The 15,309-nt window shown below is 39.7% G+C and overlaps 1 long non-coding RNA gene across 1 annotated transcript; it reads right to left on the minus strand.

Annotated features, from left to right (window-relative positions):
• Positions 1–6,849: 6,849 nt before the first annotated feature.
• On the minus strand, positions 6,850–15,050 carry LOC142415459 (uncharacterized). Its single transcript, XR_012777420.1, has 3 exons — positions 14,969–15,050; positions 11,025–11,185; positions 6,850–8,608 (listed from the first exon to the last, which is right to left on the minus strand). It is a non-coding gene; the product is annotated as an uncharacterized LOC142415459 (long non-coding RNA).
• Positions 15,051–15,309: the final 259 nt, after the last annotated feature.

Genomic DNA, 15,309 nt, shown 5'->3' on the forward strand with positions numbered 1-15,309 from the left:
CTGATATCCAACCGACACTCCTATTTTTAATGTTTCTCTCCTACAACAAGTATCAGTATTTTTTCCCTTTTAAAAGTGCTAATCTTCAAGGCCCTGATTCAAAGGATACACTTAAAGATGTGCTTAAATATATTCTTAACTAAAAATATGTTTCGAATGAAATTTGCATTATTTACCAAAATTTCAAAATAGATTCATGCGCAGATCATCCAACTCAAGGACCATATATTCAAAGACTATACATATTCAATACATTTCTTTCATATTTCAGTATTACAGCTGACAAAAAATGCATGAACCTAAAACACATCTTCCTGATTAGAAATCTAGAAGGAAAGGATTATAGTCACAGAAACAGCAGCACATGAAATATGCAATTTGTTCAATTGGTGTACCACAGACTGGGACACCTTGTTACCAACCACTGTTTTCTGCAACGAGGCTGAAGACATCTTCAGTCTTATAAAATTTCCTGCTGCACAAAGCAAAGATGAAAGATTACTATTCCATGCAGAAGAGGAAAGGGCAATAACGCCCATCTCTGACGCTCCCAAAGTAAGAAGGCGATGCTGTGGGCTCACCAAGGGGCTCCTTTCATGCAGCCAGGCCACCGCAGAGGCCGCTCAGAGGAGATGTGCCAAGGGGTCCGGCGGAGGCAATAGGACGGGGATTTACTACTGGAAAGCCCAGAGACTTTCCAGCTGCCTGTGTGCTGGATTTAAGGAGCACATACTGTCTTGAACAGGGGAGAGGAATAAAGGAGCATGTTCAAAACTGGACACACAGTCTTATTTGGTATCTGATTTTATAAGAGCAAAAAATTGACAAGCAAGTAGTATTCTCGCACCTAGAAATAACATGGAAGAGCTACCTGACACATAGTACAACCAGCCTTGATAAAGACAGCTGAGCTGTCTGGACAAAGCCGTTGGTGCTGCAGCTCCTGAATGAAAAGCTAACTGTTTCTGTGTTCAGCTCAAAGCAGCAGATCTTGTCCTGTGCCCTTTTTATTTGCACATCAGGTGATGTGCATAAGAAAGTTCAATTCTAAAAGGGGTTGATAAAGGTGACAGAAAAGCTGTACATTTAATGCTGCGGAGTACTGGTGTGGTAAACACCACAAAATAACAAGTCATTTCTACAAAATATTGTGATTCACACATATAGACAAGGCCTCTTAGAAGAGCAGCTAAAGTCCAGTTAAACTTCAAAAGCAACTCATTCTGGGGTGGGGGAGGCACTCACTGTCACTTTAGCTTTCCAAATTTTTAATTAGAGCTCTGCTGATTTCTTTTCTGAAACTTTGGGAACTGGTGGGAAAGTTCTAGGGAAGGCAGAAAGTCAGAAGAGACTGCGGAGTCAGCAGTGAGACCTAGCGATGCAGAGCAGGTTGCAGCAGCAAAGTCCCTGGAGAAATGAGCTGGCACTGGGAAGGATAACAGGTGCTGTTAAAGACAGACCTCTCCAGCAGATGCACGTTTTGCCTCCAGGGCTCTTCCCAAAGAAAGTATCCAGCAAAGCGTAGGCTTTGATACCACCTGTCTTTTCCAGAGGGAACATGTGCTAGCGATTAGCCGAACCCTTGGCCACATCAATAGTCCGGGGCATCTGCTCTGCACTCCGAGTGCGACGTGCCTGACAAAGGCGAGCAGCCTGATGCTAATCATCAACGCTTGTCTTTGCATGCTTCCCATCGCTTTAGCACATCCGTTTCTGCTGAAAGCGAATCCAAAGTCACTCCATGGTGGACTTTGACCCAGTATGGTAGAACTGGACTGATAGATAAATACAAACATTTCTACTAATGGATTCTTGCTCCATTACCTTAATTACAGTAGCAGTGGATAGTGAGAAGAAACAGAAGTTTAAAATCAGCATTATTGTATTACTTCATTTCTTGTTTGAGATTCTAAGAAGAATATTGTTCAAAAATATATCCTGGAGATACTGACAGCAGTATTGTCATCCCAGAGTGTACAAGGGAATTCATGTAACTCTATTTGTGCAGAAAACATCCAGTGAAAAATTACATTCGTATTTGCCTTGCCAGAGCTAAAACAAAGCACTCAGAAAGTTACCTACCATCAAACTGACACTGAAACGAATACCAGTGATGATTATTTCAAACACTACTGCAAACCTTACTGTGAAGCAGCAGATTGGGTTATTTAGCAATGGCTTGCCATCCTTGCTGGGATCATACTTACACTCCCAGCCTAGCCACAGGAAGACTCCAGATGCTGCTCTCCTCGTGCCAGGGCTGAGCCATTCCCATCTGCTGATTCTGCAGGTAAAAGGAAGAATTACTGAATATTTGTACTGAACTACTGCCCACAGAATTGAAGGTAAATCAAAGTGGGAACAATGACTAGAGGAAACAGGCCATTGGAGAATGTCCAGGATGTACTGGGAGAGAAAGGAGTTGGGCTGGGAATGCTAGAGGTCCTGCGGGAGGGAAATTTTCAGGGAGAAGGGGCCCAATCTCCAGGATTCTCTGTATATCCCTGGACCAGGAGGTCCACCAGGTTTTTTCTGTTCATTTACAAGGCAGGGACATGAGTAATCTCTAGTACTGGAAAGGTACTTCCCCAGGGATTACTCCTCCTCTTGTAGTTCTCCCACAGTAGAGATGGATGGAGATAGCCTGAGCAAAAAAATAGAAATTTTTTTTGGCAGAAAACACATGTGAATTCAATTCAGCTATGCTGAATTTGACAAATCTCTGTGCCCCACTGTATTTGTAGTGGGGTTTCACTTTGTGCCACCTAAACCTGATTGTCTCCACAAGCTTCTTATATCACCAGCTAGGTTGCCAATTAGGATAGATTTCTGTATTGCCATATTTTTCTTAACTTACATGTAAAATATCCCAGTTATGGTTACTCTGGAATATCTAGGTTAAACCCATCTTCCAGGCACCTGCAAGTCTTAGTTTTCATTTATATTCTTTCTTCTTGGCACAGAAAGGAAAAAAAAAACCACCAAACCAGAAAAATCAAAGTTGCCCTGTTGTACCTGACTCAATTCCTGGCCCATTTGTTTCCTTTCTCACAGCGTTAATGCTAGAGGAGGTGAGCACATTGTACTTACCCACAAAAAAATAACAGAAAAGTTGTGATGTGCACAGCACAGCTAATTTGAGATGTGAGGAAGCAGAGCAAGGACAGCTATTGCCCATTCCCGCTCCTTAATCCCTTAAAGGCCTGATAGATACCATCATCAGCCCAGTGCCTCGGGAGCGATGGAGTCTAAGGAGATTCTGCTCATAGCTGCAGTTTTTCATAAACCTCTGTGTCCCCATGACAACTCTCATGCTTTCTCGCAATCCAATATATTTTTAATGGCAATCCTTTACCCTTCTCCTCCTGAGCAGGCTGCAGCTGAGCTGCTGATGGAGCTAGAGGAAATCGCTATTAGAAACTAAAAAGAAGCCTCAAATCCTCGGACCACACAAATTCAGAACCAAATGGCTGGAGGCTGGGAGCATACACTTGAAAGCACTGCTGGATGCTTCCCCACTTCCCAGGACAACTGCTGCTGGCCACTGGGCCAAGGAGGTTCATGGCTTCAGTCTGACCCGTTAAATCTGTTCCTATGTTCCTACTACGAGCACCTCCAGCAACTGTTTTCTGTTCCTTGCTCAAAATGTTTCTTCCCAGGATGCGGGGGCCTTTCCCACCCCTGTGCAGATTATCTCCACTTGAATACTTCTTAAAAAGAATACAAAATTTTGGGAACTTTCTTGCATCATCTCTACACCCATTTTTACTTTTCACTGCTCGTCACACATCAAAACAAACTAGAAGTCCATTGCATATTTGAGTTTGAATGAACTCTGCTTTGTTTGTAACTTCCTTTTTCGTCTATTTGTAGTCCCTATATATAGGGGTGAGAAACCTATGAAGGCCTTTCAGATATTTTCAGAGTAAAATGCTATCAAAAGGGCAAATTCCAGATCCCAGATCCTAAGATAGAGGGTACATGTACGCATATACACATACATACAGGCTACACTTGGCATATGTAATTTCACACTACATTTTCCATGCTTTATAGTAAAATCATTCATGAGATGTCCTTTCTAACTTGTTTTTATCTGTAGGGCTACAGAGCATCGTTCTGAAATATCTATTTATAAAACCCTAAGCCATGTTCTTTATTTTCTTTCTTTTTTATTTCTTGATGAAAGATTACATTGATGCCCACATTGTTAATAATTGCTTTGCATTTCCTATTCTAGCCGACGGTCAATCTGATATACAGTAATTTACAGAAAGTGCAAATATGACAAGAGAGCACTGGGATTTTTTTTCCTGTATACCCTTTGCATTAAAAATGAAATTGCGTTCTTTTCTCACTTGCAACATTTCTTTTTTGAGGGAGAGAGAAAGAAACACCACATATAAGTTAAATGTTTTCAGTAACTTAAGGAAAGCTAACTAAAGAAACTGAAAAAATCATGTGGATCTTGCTCAGAAATAACCTGGAAAATCAAGAGCTCGATATTAAATGTAGAAAGTTGTACAGTGCTGAAGAAGAGCTCAGATTTAAACGCAAACGAGGTAGATCATTTATGACTACGTGAACCAAGGTCTTTGAGGATGAAACTTGTTTCTGACTCAGTTTCAGCAGCACTAAACGTTACTTCATTTTGGTTTTTGTAAAAATGAATGAGTTTAAAACGCTATGCATTAAGAAATTATGTTGACCATTCCCTTTTCTTGTCCTCTGCCTTCTGAGCTCTCTTATGAAAAAACAGATTTCCATTAATAAAACCAATTTATTTCACTCTCCCTGTTGAGCAAGAAAAAAAGCTTTGTGAAACTCCCAGCTGTGGCTTTGAGATACTGCTGCTCCCTAGTTCTCCTCCCTATTTCTTGGCAACTTCTCCCTTAACATGCATATTTTCGTAAATTAAGGTCAAAGTGTCTCAGTGTCACAATGCTAAATGGGTACTTGCAAAAGTTTTGTGAGCAGTGTTGCACTAGTAAACTCCAATCAGATCTTCTTTTCACCACATGACAATTTTTTATCCTCAGAACTACTCTAGGTAGTCATTGAGCTAAGCAAACCGAGCTAAGTGCTGAAATCGATTGTTAAAACTAAAGATTATCAGGAAAAACTGAAGGGGCATCTGTATGACTCTCATGGGTCCATCAAAAAAGGGAGGAAAAAACCCTTCTAACTCTCACACTTCCTGAGAGGCTGTTGCCTTTGCTTGCGTGTGGCAAGTACTCCTCTGACGATCTGACCCCAGCCAGCTCTCCGTTACAAGTAGCTCACCGCCAGGAAAGCGTGCTCATACGTACGCGTGTACGAACAGAAGAGGATGCAGCGGGAGTGAGGAAGAAAGTGAGACGTTTCTCATTATTTCTGATTATTTCTTCTATGCAGAGCAGTGGAAATGAAACAATACCCAATTATTTGGTGTACAGTCCACCTTGCACTGCCGCTAGGCAAAGGTAAACAGATACTAGTAAACCCATCTCTTTCTTGAACTGTTCCTTCATCATTTGTCACATAGGAATTCTCTAGGCAAATCCCAACAAAAATTGTGGAAATCGCTTCTCCTACCACAGCATAAGGAAAATTCAAAGCCTGTGTTGTCCCATCCAACAGCCTGTAAACATGCGACTGGTAGTGACAATTTTAACATCTGAAACTAAGTTGTGAAAAAAGAGGAAAAGGAAGAACCACCTGAGTTTACTTACCTCAGTAGTTTATTTTTTGGCTTACAAAAATAATTACTGCCAACAAAAAAAAGACACACTGTGTCAGCCAAGTCCATAACAATAATTTGCAATACAAAGCAAAGAGACACCGAATGAAGTTTTCTAAAAAACTGTAATGGAAGCCTTCCCATCCACTGGCCCAATTGAAAATTTTGCTCGTGTCTGTTGTCCGACAGTCGTGTGTTTTATATCAGTGCAGAACACCGAGCACACACAACGTGAGGTAAAGCCCTATAAAACTTATTTTCCATCTGCAGCTGAAGAGCAAATGAAAAATAAAACCAGCACACCTAAAGTCATGTACAGCTCAAGGCACGTCTAACAAATATTATGATGAATTTATTTTATTTTATGATCAAAAACTACCAGCACCAAATTGGTGTCATAAACTCCAGCTCTGAACCTTCCACAGTGTATATTCTGAAGAACAGTAATTGAAAGTCTGTTAAGTTCTTCAATGCTTTAAAAATAAAGCGCTCAGGAAAAAAACCTGAAGAGTCAGGTCAGTACTTTGATAAACTAAAAACAATTATACCTTCACAGAAAAAAAATACACTACTAACTTCCATTAAAATTGGAAAAACCTTTATTCAGCCACTTCCTCTTTTAGTAAAACTCTGTGAAATGAAAATTAAATTGGCCTGTTTGGAGTTCCGGCTTTAAGCTAGCCCACAAACTGCTCTCTGTGTATGTAACTCTATTCCATGTCTTTTCTCAGTGAAATCACAAGGGCCACTTAAGTATCCACAGTGAGTTGCAATGAGTTTCCAATACTGGTGCCTACAAGTTAAATCTAGAAATAAAGACATTACCTGGCTTCAAAGTAAACTGATAACATTATTCATCTGGTTCAGAAGTGAGCCCAGTTTCACAGTCTCAATCAACGCCTGGCCTTCACCTAATAAAAGAAATACCACCTTTGAAATGCCACAAGAGTAATTATTGCGTTGCTGAAGAGTAACTGGGAATATTTTCCTGACATGCTGCACTGAAGCTTCTTCCACCTTTTCTTCCTTAGAAGGTCCGTGATCAGAAGCTAGCAAATAAATTGAACAACAGGTAAAATGTGGCTCAGCTGAACAAGCGTACTTGCTGTTCATGTATACCTCTTACAGATATTGTATCTGAAGTTTGCAAAAGAACAGATCATGCTTCAGGGAAGCCATTAACAATTTTTACTTTTATTTTTAGTTCTAATAATACAAAACAGATTCAGAGAGAAATCAGTTCATCACAGCCTTTTGAAGCCCATGTAAAAGGCACGTACAATAACACCCTGACGAGCAACACTAACGAGCCACTTCTGGGAGGTATTTTTGCCAGGGTGGCTTTAGAGCAATATTTAAATCCTGAGTCCTGATGGCAGCAAATGAACCTCCATTAGCATGTTGAACCACAGGCTTTCACTGAACAAGAGCACAGCAAATGAACAAAACTGAACCGTTTCGTTTGCTTTGCAGATTTTCAAATTCAGTATCTCCTGTATGAATTCCAGCTACTCGCATTTGTAAAATAAGTGGGGTTATTAATGAGCTATTTCTGTGATACGAATCCCCAAATCTGTGTTCATGCAGACTAATGTTAATGTAACTACTTGGTCCTCGCCAGAAAATTGTATGAGTTTTTCATTGGTATTGCTGAACTTGGCGGGGGGCGGGGGGGAAGATCACAAATGCTTTGTGCTTAGTTTTCCTGGTTTTGAACACATATACTGAGCTGGGTTCATTCAGCCTGGCCACCTTTGATTTTTACTGTCAAAATCAGTAGTTCATGACATGTGTAGGACAACAATCTCCCCCAGGAAACTTCTTGCAAACAACGCAGACATCAGAAAACACTCAACGTTGTTAATTTGCCTTTTTATGTAAGTGCGTTGCTGCTTTTTTCCCCCCTTTAAATTAGCACTTTAGCTACCATAGTCAATATGCTTAAGCAGCACTGCTTAATTCAGCTAAACACACAGAAACTCTTCTTGGTTCACTGTGATTTGCAATTTAACAATACATATGCAAATGAAATTAGTGCTGGCAAAAATAATTATAGCTGCTCATGGGAGGATTAATAACTAAAGTCTGCCCTGCTTATGTTAAGGTTTAATTTAATTCTGTTGCATGTATTAAATGAAGAAACTAATTCTGCGTTCAGTATTGTGTTTGGCAGTTAATATGTGCGCACATGAATGCATACTTATTTAGATGGAGTGAAAAGGACCGTGTGCGGAGATACGCGCACATGTCTTGTAAAGATACAAATAATGATCATTAGCTGGTGGGTGAACAGTATAATGCTTTTTTCTGGATATGTCAAAAAACCTGCCATTCATCATTTGAAAGTGATTAGGATTGACTTATTACTATAAGGTGTAATAATGTTGTATAAACTGTCCCCTAAGGCTACGAGTATTTAATAAAAGAACAACCACCGTTCTATACAATGTTCATGCAAACAAATCGAATGTAGAGCGCTATAAATATCTCCCTCCGTTAGGGGCTCGCTCAGCTTTGGCCGGGCTGAGCAGCAGCAGTCCCCCGGGCCGTGCCCTGCTGACACCCATCTCAGCCGTAACGCAGAAGGGGAAGGCTGGGCAGAGGGGTAACGCCGCAATTTGTACAGAAATGCGTTAATTCCTTGGCAATGTCAGCCAGCAGCTGTGAACCCAAAGTGATGGGATACTTGCCTCCCACCCCATGGGGAAACTCCTCCTTTGGAAGAGCCCGGGGTAGAACAGCCCTCCCATCCCTTCGCTCGCACGGTGCCTAACTCCTTCCTTCAGCAGCAACACGAAATTGGGCAGAACCCGTATCCCACCCCTCGCTGCAGCAGTGTTGACAGTGGTGCAAATCCCCACTAGCACTGGTCTGAAAGTGTTCATTAACCTAAAAAAAGAAAAAAAAAAACTCATGAGCATTTCAAGGTTATAAGCACCTTACAAGATGAAATCCCTTCTAAATCGTAACGTAATTATCTGGCTGTTTACAAGACTTTTATGAGTTGGATTAGCTTTATTGAAGCCGGTGGGTACAACAGCTGTCTTTCATTTAGGATTAGCATAAAAATCAATCAAGCCCCCTTATGGAGCTAGCAAGCTGAAGCTGTGAGTTCCAATAAAAACAAAATACAGATGAAAAATATGAAATTTTTATGAAGCCAGAGAATACATATCAGGGTTGGACGTTACCTGTTGGAGATGTGTGCCCGCATGTTTGGAATCTACGGTTTTACTATTTAGCACTTATTCTGGAGCTTAGGTGAGGCAAAGGTAATGTTAACGAATTAACTTGTAAATGTTGTTTTTAAAGTGATGTACACTTTTAAACATTTAAAGCTTTCCAGTGTTTCACCAGAGGAGATCATACACACCCACGCCAAGCCAGTTTTCTGCTGCCGGTATTTATGTGAATTCTTCTGGCAAAACATTTATTCATGTTTAGGACATCTAATTAAAGCCCACCAAAAGGGGTCTCAGAAACATCCTGAACAAATGCACCAAATGCACACTGAGCGTTTCAGAGGAGTTTCAAGCCCTTGATTTGGGCTGTTCTTTATGGTCGATGTCACGGTTGAAATAAAGGGAAAATACATATCAATAATCTAGTAATAACTAAATTTACTAGTAATTAAAGCAGCCAATTGGATGCTAAGTGACAAGAGAAATTTATACAGCCAGATTTCAGTGTAAAAGTGTTATGTAAAACCACTGAAAAAATTATTGGGATCTCTAAATGGCCGTGATGTTAATCTGATTGAATTTCTGCTAACTAATTGTAAAGCTACTGAAATCAGAACATTTTATTTGAAATGGAGGGAAAACCCTTAGATAAAGTTCCCAAAATCATAGCCAACATGACACTTTTCTAAAATTGTACTATACTTGCACATAGATTGCTACAAGTTACGCAAGGTTTCTATGCTTAACAGCTGCCAAAAATTACATGGGCGTTAGCTAAGATGTTTTATGTAATCTGTGGAGTTTCAGATTCCATTTGAACGTTACTCCCCAGGAAAAGCAAGAGAAAATCACTTCCTATAATGTTATAACTTCTAATTTTTCCCCATAGGTAGATTTAAAGTAATTGACAGCTCACAGGACTGTAGTTTTATTATTCTAACACCAGTAGTACCTTGAATAACTACAGAAAGATCCATCTTAAAGGACGTCGAAAACAGTGTGTCCTACAGAAACCCTCTATTTACTGCCATGGACGCTATTGTTAATTTATTGCATGCATGTGTAAGTCACACAGATATGTTCATATATTTCCACATGCAGAAAAACCTGGCAAAATTTACTAAATTTATAAGCCTGGAAGTGTGTTCTTATTTAGTTCTTGTCCAGCTGCTATAGTTCATACTCAGATAGCTATGACTAGTTTCATGCCCCACGTTCAGGGAATCAGCTGTTTATCCTAATAAGATCTATTGCATTTAGATCAACCGATATTTCATACTATCTCCCTTTCCTGCCTTTAACTTTTTTAAAACCAGATTAAATTTAATATTCCTCCTTCTACCTTTCTCATTTAAATACTTGAAACGGCACTTCTTTTTCATAATGGCCAGTATTGTGAATTTACCTCAGCTAGTTACACACTCTTACCCCCATAAGTGAAGTTACGCATTTGTTTATAATAGGCACGCTCTTACTTTACTTCAGGATCAGACTTTCATCCAAAAAACAGTATAAGCTATGGTATAACTACATACGACATAATAGCCTAAAGAGAAAAAAAAGATTCACTATGCAATCCTAAATTAACTAGTTCAGTATTAAACAGTGTCATCTCTAGAAGTGTGGGTAAGTCTCCCTGAGATCATCAGGTAAACAAAGATTGCTTAAAATTCAGCTTGTGCAGAAATACCACTCCATTGTGACGATGCGTTATCTGATTGGGCTTTGAAGACAAAAATAATTTGTATAAGGGACGAGTGCTTAAGCACACGGGTGGCACAGATGCAAGCTCATTAAATTTGAAAAGTTATTTGAATCAGACACTAAAACTCCTGTCTGCAGTTAATTCAGCTTGCTTATATACGGGCATAGAAATTGTGAGATGGTCTTTGATTTTTATTTTTTCTGTGCAGGCTGACTAATTGCGCTAAGGAGAGTAAATCCAGTATGATGGTAATTATCCATGCGCAAAATTAGTTTTTGTAGGAACTAGACTCGTGCTCTTCGCTTTCTAATTGGTGCATGGCACCAATCAGCATTTAACGTAACACATCTAGGCAAAAGAAGGCACGCAAAAAGCTACAGCAGAGGGCTACAAAAGGGAGTCTGGTGGTTATTCTTACCTCTGCTTCTTGACCGGGGCTCCAGGCAGGGACGAGCATCCCCTCGTACTGCGCAGCGTGCTAGTTCAGACCAAAGAAAGGCTTCCTTCCTCAGAGACTGAAATCTCATTAAGGTTGGTGGTGAGCCCCTTTCAGACATGTGGATAATTTGTGCTGCCATCCTATTTCTGAGAGACATTTTTAAAACCACATGGGGGTCATGAGAGAAACAAAGAAAACTGTTTCCACCTCCTGTATTCGTCAGTCCCATCATCAGATTTCCTGATAGTGACGGATAAAACCGATGGCACTGATTGTGCTCATGTGGGAAAGCCGTTTTCCACTGGAGTTCTGGTTCCTTTGTACCCCACGCTAGCTCGCTGCTCTGTAGGGATGACCAGGGCAGGAGCGCTCGAGTGAGAGTCAGTACCCAGCACTACATCTGCGATACAGTCTGGGATTCTCTTGCCCCTTACTCCGGTTGATATTGCCATTCTCTCCCAGGTAGTCACTCGTGACGCCAGCCTCATGGCAGGATCTTTTATTCCTGTTCTTGCAGGTTAGAGAAATGACACATCTCCTCCAGATGCTCCCCTGCAGTCAGGCGGACGGTAACAGTTCCCTCTTACTTCTTTCCTTTTTTCCTCACTTTAAGTCTATGTCCTTCCTAAACTTAATATAAATCCTGCCAAGTCATGCTTACGGGTAGGTTAACACCAAAGACAAAAGGGAAAAGGCCAATCAATAACTTTGCAATTGCTTCATTCATAGACAACTCATTCTGACAGTGCAAAAGGAGACCCCTTTCACAGCTAATTTAGCTGTAGGTGTTTAATTTACTTTGCCTTTATCAGTAATATAAAACTGCTTCAGTTTTCACTGATATTCATTAATGAGAATAACATCATAGCTCATCTTTTGTCTTAGATTTACAGATTGATTACTGAAAACTAACCTAGCATCTATTTAATTTGACAGCACTACTTAATAGCTATTTCTTTTTTTTCCCTTCAGTAAAAAAATATTTTCCCCACTTTACTGTTTAAAGCTGGAACTTAAAGGAACCATTTTCAGAACATTTCAAAATAATTTCATTGTCATCTATCAGTACCTCCTCCTTTTCAGGAAGGGTTATACTGGTTTTAGTTCATTTATTTATTCATTTGCTTACTGTCCAACAAATGCACCTCCATAAAAACTAGCTTTCTGCATTTATAAGGGTAACCTTAAAAGTATTTCCTCAGTTTAAGACATGGCTTTTCTCGTGGCTAATATGTTCTGACTTTCAAACAAAACATCTGCATTTATCTCCTCTGGACAGATGGAAGGTGCTTATCCAGCTATAAATGAAAGAAACAAAAACGCCCGTTGCTGCCTGGAGAAAGATGTTCATCATAACACAACTTCCAAATTGTTGAAAATGCTTGAAGAAAGACTTTTTAAAAAATCATGTGATCTTTTCGTAACGGAATGTGACCAGTAGGCCAGGTTGGTGAAAAAGGCTACCTTTTATATTATCTGATACTGCCTCTAGTGAAAATGTCCTGAATACAACACATGCTCAAAATGGGCCCAATCCTCAATTTACTCATTTCATTGAATAAATACGCTTCTCAGAGGTATTAGCATATGGAGTAATATCTACAGCATGTCCCTGTCATTTGCTGGTATGTTACTACAGTTCTCATTGTGAGAGAGTGGGTGTTAAAAAAAAAATTACATATGATTTAATGTTGCCATTTAGTTGCATTAAGATTACTTGCTTAAAACCTTAAAAAAAAAACAGATTTAATGAAGATGTTAAAGTAAACTGTGGTATGGATATAATTGAGGACAGTTACCAAGAAAAGCATTAGCATCGGAGGATTATAGTATTTTTTAGTACCTTATTAAAATAGTCAGCGTGGATATGAAAATTTTCAGGGACGTCTTGCCGCATAAAGAATTGGACCATTACTTTCATACATCGTACACTATATAAAATGTTAATAAGACTTCTAAAATAGCTCTACATTATAGAAATATATTTTATATTCCATAAAATATTTGGAACTAAATTATTCACCACATTTTTGATACTTTTTTCCTACAGGCTTACATAGTGCAAAAGGGACACAGAACCATTGAAAAGAAAACCAAGATATTTTAGATGAAGCTTCAAATATAGAAGGCAAGAGAGCTGCGGTTGCATGCAGCGCAGGAAAGGTTGCCAAGGACTGGGTAAGGACCACATGGCTGTCTCTGGAGAGGGTAAATCCCATCTTTCTGATTTTGTAGCACGTGTGGGTGTTAACTAGGTGGAGAAAAGTGTTTCCTCCTTCCCAGTCAAAGCTCACCTCAGATTTTACCAAGACCTGGAACAGAGACCTAGACTACCCTTTATTATCATTTGCAGGCTGATGCATTTCATATGAAAATTAAGAATTTTATCTACATATAAAATAACAAGTGGCATAGATGTTATTTCTCATCAGATTTCCATAAAAAGGATAAAAAACTTCAGGAGAAGGATGCTTATTTCTTGCAACATTTTGCAAATCATCAGACTGACAGTGTTTTCTGTTAGACTACAAAATAACACAGAACAGATCATCGCACAAAAGCGAAGTAAGCCAGTTATTACTCCTTTTCTTTTACAAACAGAAAAGCCAAGCCAGTGGTCAAGTGCCTAAGCCAAGCCAACTTGGAAAGGAGCCGGAGGCAGCATCTTTAACAGCGTTCACGGCTTCTGAAAGCTTCTTCCTGGAAACCTGAAATTATGATGCTCCTTTCAGAAGTGTTTCCCTGCTAGTGATAAACTAATTATTCCAGACTGTGTGTCTACACAAAAAGGCCCCTGACGCGCCATTAAAGACATTAGCCAATGCTGTTTGAAAGAGCCAGAGCAGCAGGATAAAAGCCAATTCTTCGGCCCACAAAGAGTCAGCCCCAACAGCAAAACACCAATAGCTGCTGGGCTGCAAAGTCGAGAGGTGGCCAGGTGCAGGACCCATGCAGAAGGTCAGGAGAAGCAGCCAGGGACGAGAGGAGAGACACTTGCTCCATCACCACTGCTGAAGCCAGGAGAAGACATCACGACTGTGATCAACCTCAGCTTTATAAATCAAATCAAAAGTATGACCGTAGCTGTGCTACATAGAGCAGTGGCTCACAAGTGGACTCAGTCCAAAATTTTCAATAGAATGAAATCTGTCCCATAGCATTATTTCACAACAGATATCTTCTATAAGATAAGAGGTATGAGCCCTAGACAGGTTCAAAATACGTGCTGTGATTATCAGAAGTAGCCAAAGAGCAAAACAATTCAAATTTTGGGATATTTCTTGTTTGACTCAGCATATGAAAGTCATTCTACTTATCTGACTCTCCTGAGAAGGTAAATAAATCAGATATAAAACCCACAGTAAGACTGTTTCCTCCCTGTGATGCTATAATTTACAGAAACCTTTCAAGGTTGTGTGTGTCATTGTGTTTTGATTTAAGAGGAGCCATAACCTGTTGAAACCAATTAAAAACTCTGGATGAACTCAGCAACCTTTGGAATAACCCTTTCTAAACGGTTTGAAATCAAATTTTATGAATTCCAACACCGTGTGGAACAAAACCAAAAGCACATTTTATCCCTCAGAGGCTTTTTTATGGGATCAAAGAATTTTATCTTGGACAACTGACCAAAAAACCCACATTGCTATAACCATGGAGTCACTGGGCTTTTGTTTATTGCCAATGACACCTCTTGAATACCATATAGTTAATTCAAATAATCATTTATCGTATATTGATCTACCTTAATAAGGGAAGGTGGGAACAACAAACAGGGAAGGTATACAATATTACTAGAAAAGCAACCCCAGCTAACCCACAAGCATCACTTACTCCCCCAGACTGGAACACTGTTTTGCCAAGGAGGCTGTGAAAAGACTCACTACGGCCGAGTAAAGGGCTATTTGTCACTGGGTACTTACTCAAATTTACCGTAGATCAGCAATTCTTCCTTCCTGCTACCACATCTTTGGATAAGGATGGTCCAGTAAGGTATATACTCAACTGTGAAATGATCATATAAAAAAATGCTTTAGAAAGGCATGAAATCCATGCTTTTTTTGTCCCCTTGAAAAATGAAGACTAACACAGTCAACTCAAACCCAATAGAGAGCAGATTTTTCCCTTCAAATTGTACTATTCTGTAACTTTAAAAGAATAAATACGCATCTTCATTTATTAATATAGTAAATAGAGGGAGGACCACAGGGAGACAGGGATCTGTGTACTGGGTTGTGAAAAACAGCCTCAGCTGACTACAATG

Source organism: Mycteria americana, chromosome 11 (assembly GCF_035582795.1).
Source record: "Mycteria americana isolate JAX WOST 10 ecotype Jacksonville Zoo and Gardens chromosome 11, USCA_MyAme_1.0, whole genome shotgun sequence".
Taxonomy (NCBI): domain Eukaryota; kingdom Metazoa; phylum Chordata; class Aves; order Ciconiiformes; family Ciconiidae; genus Mycteria; species Mycteria americana.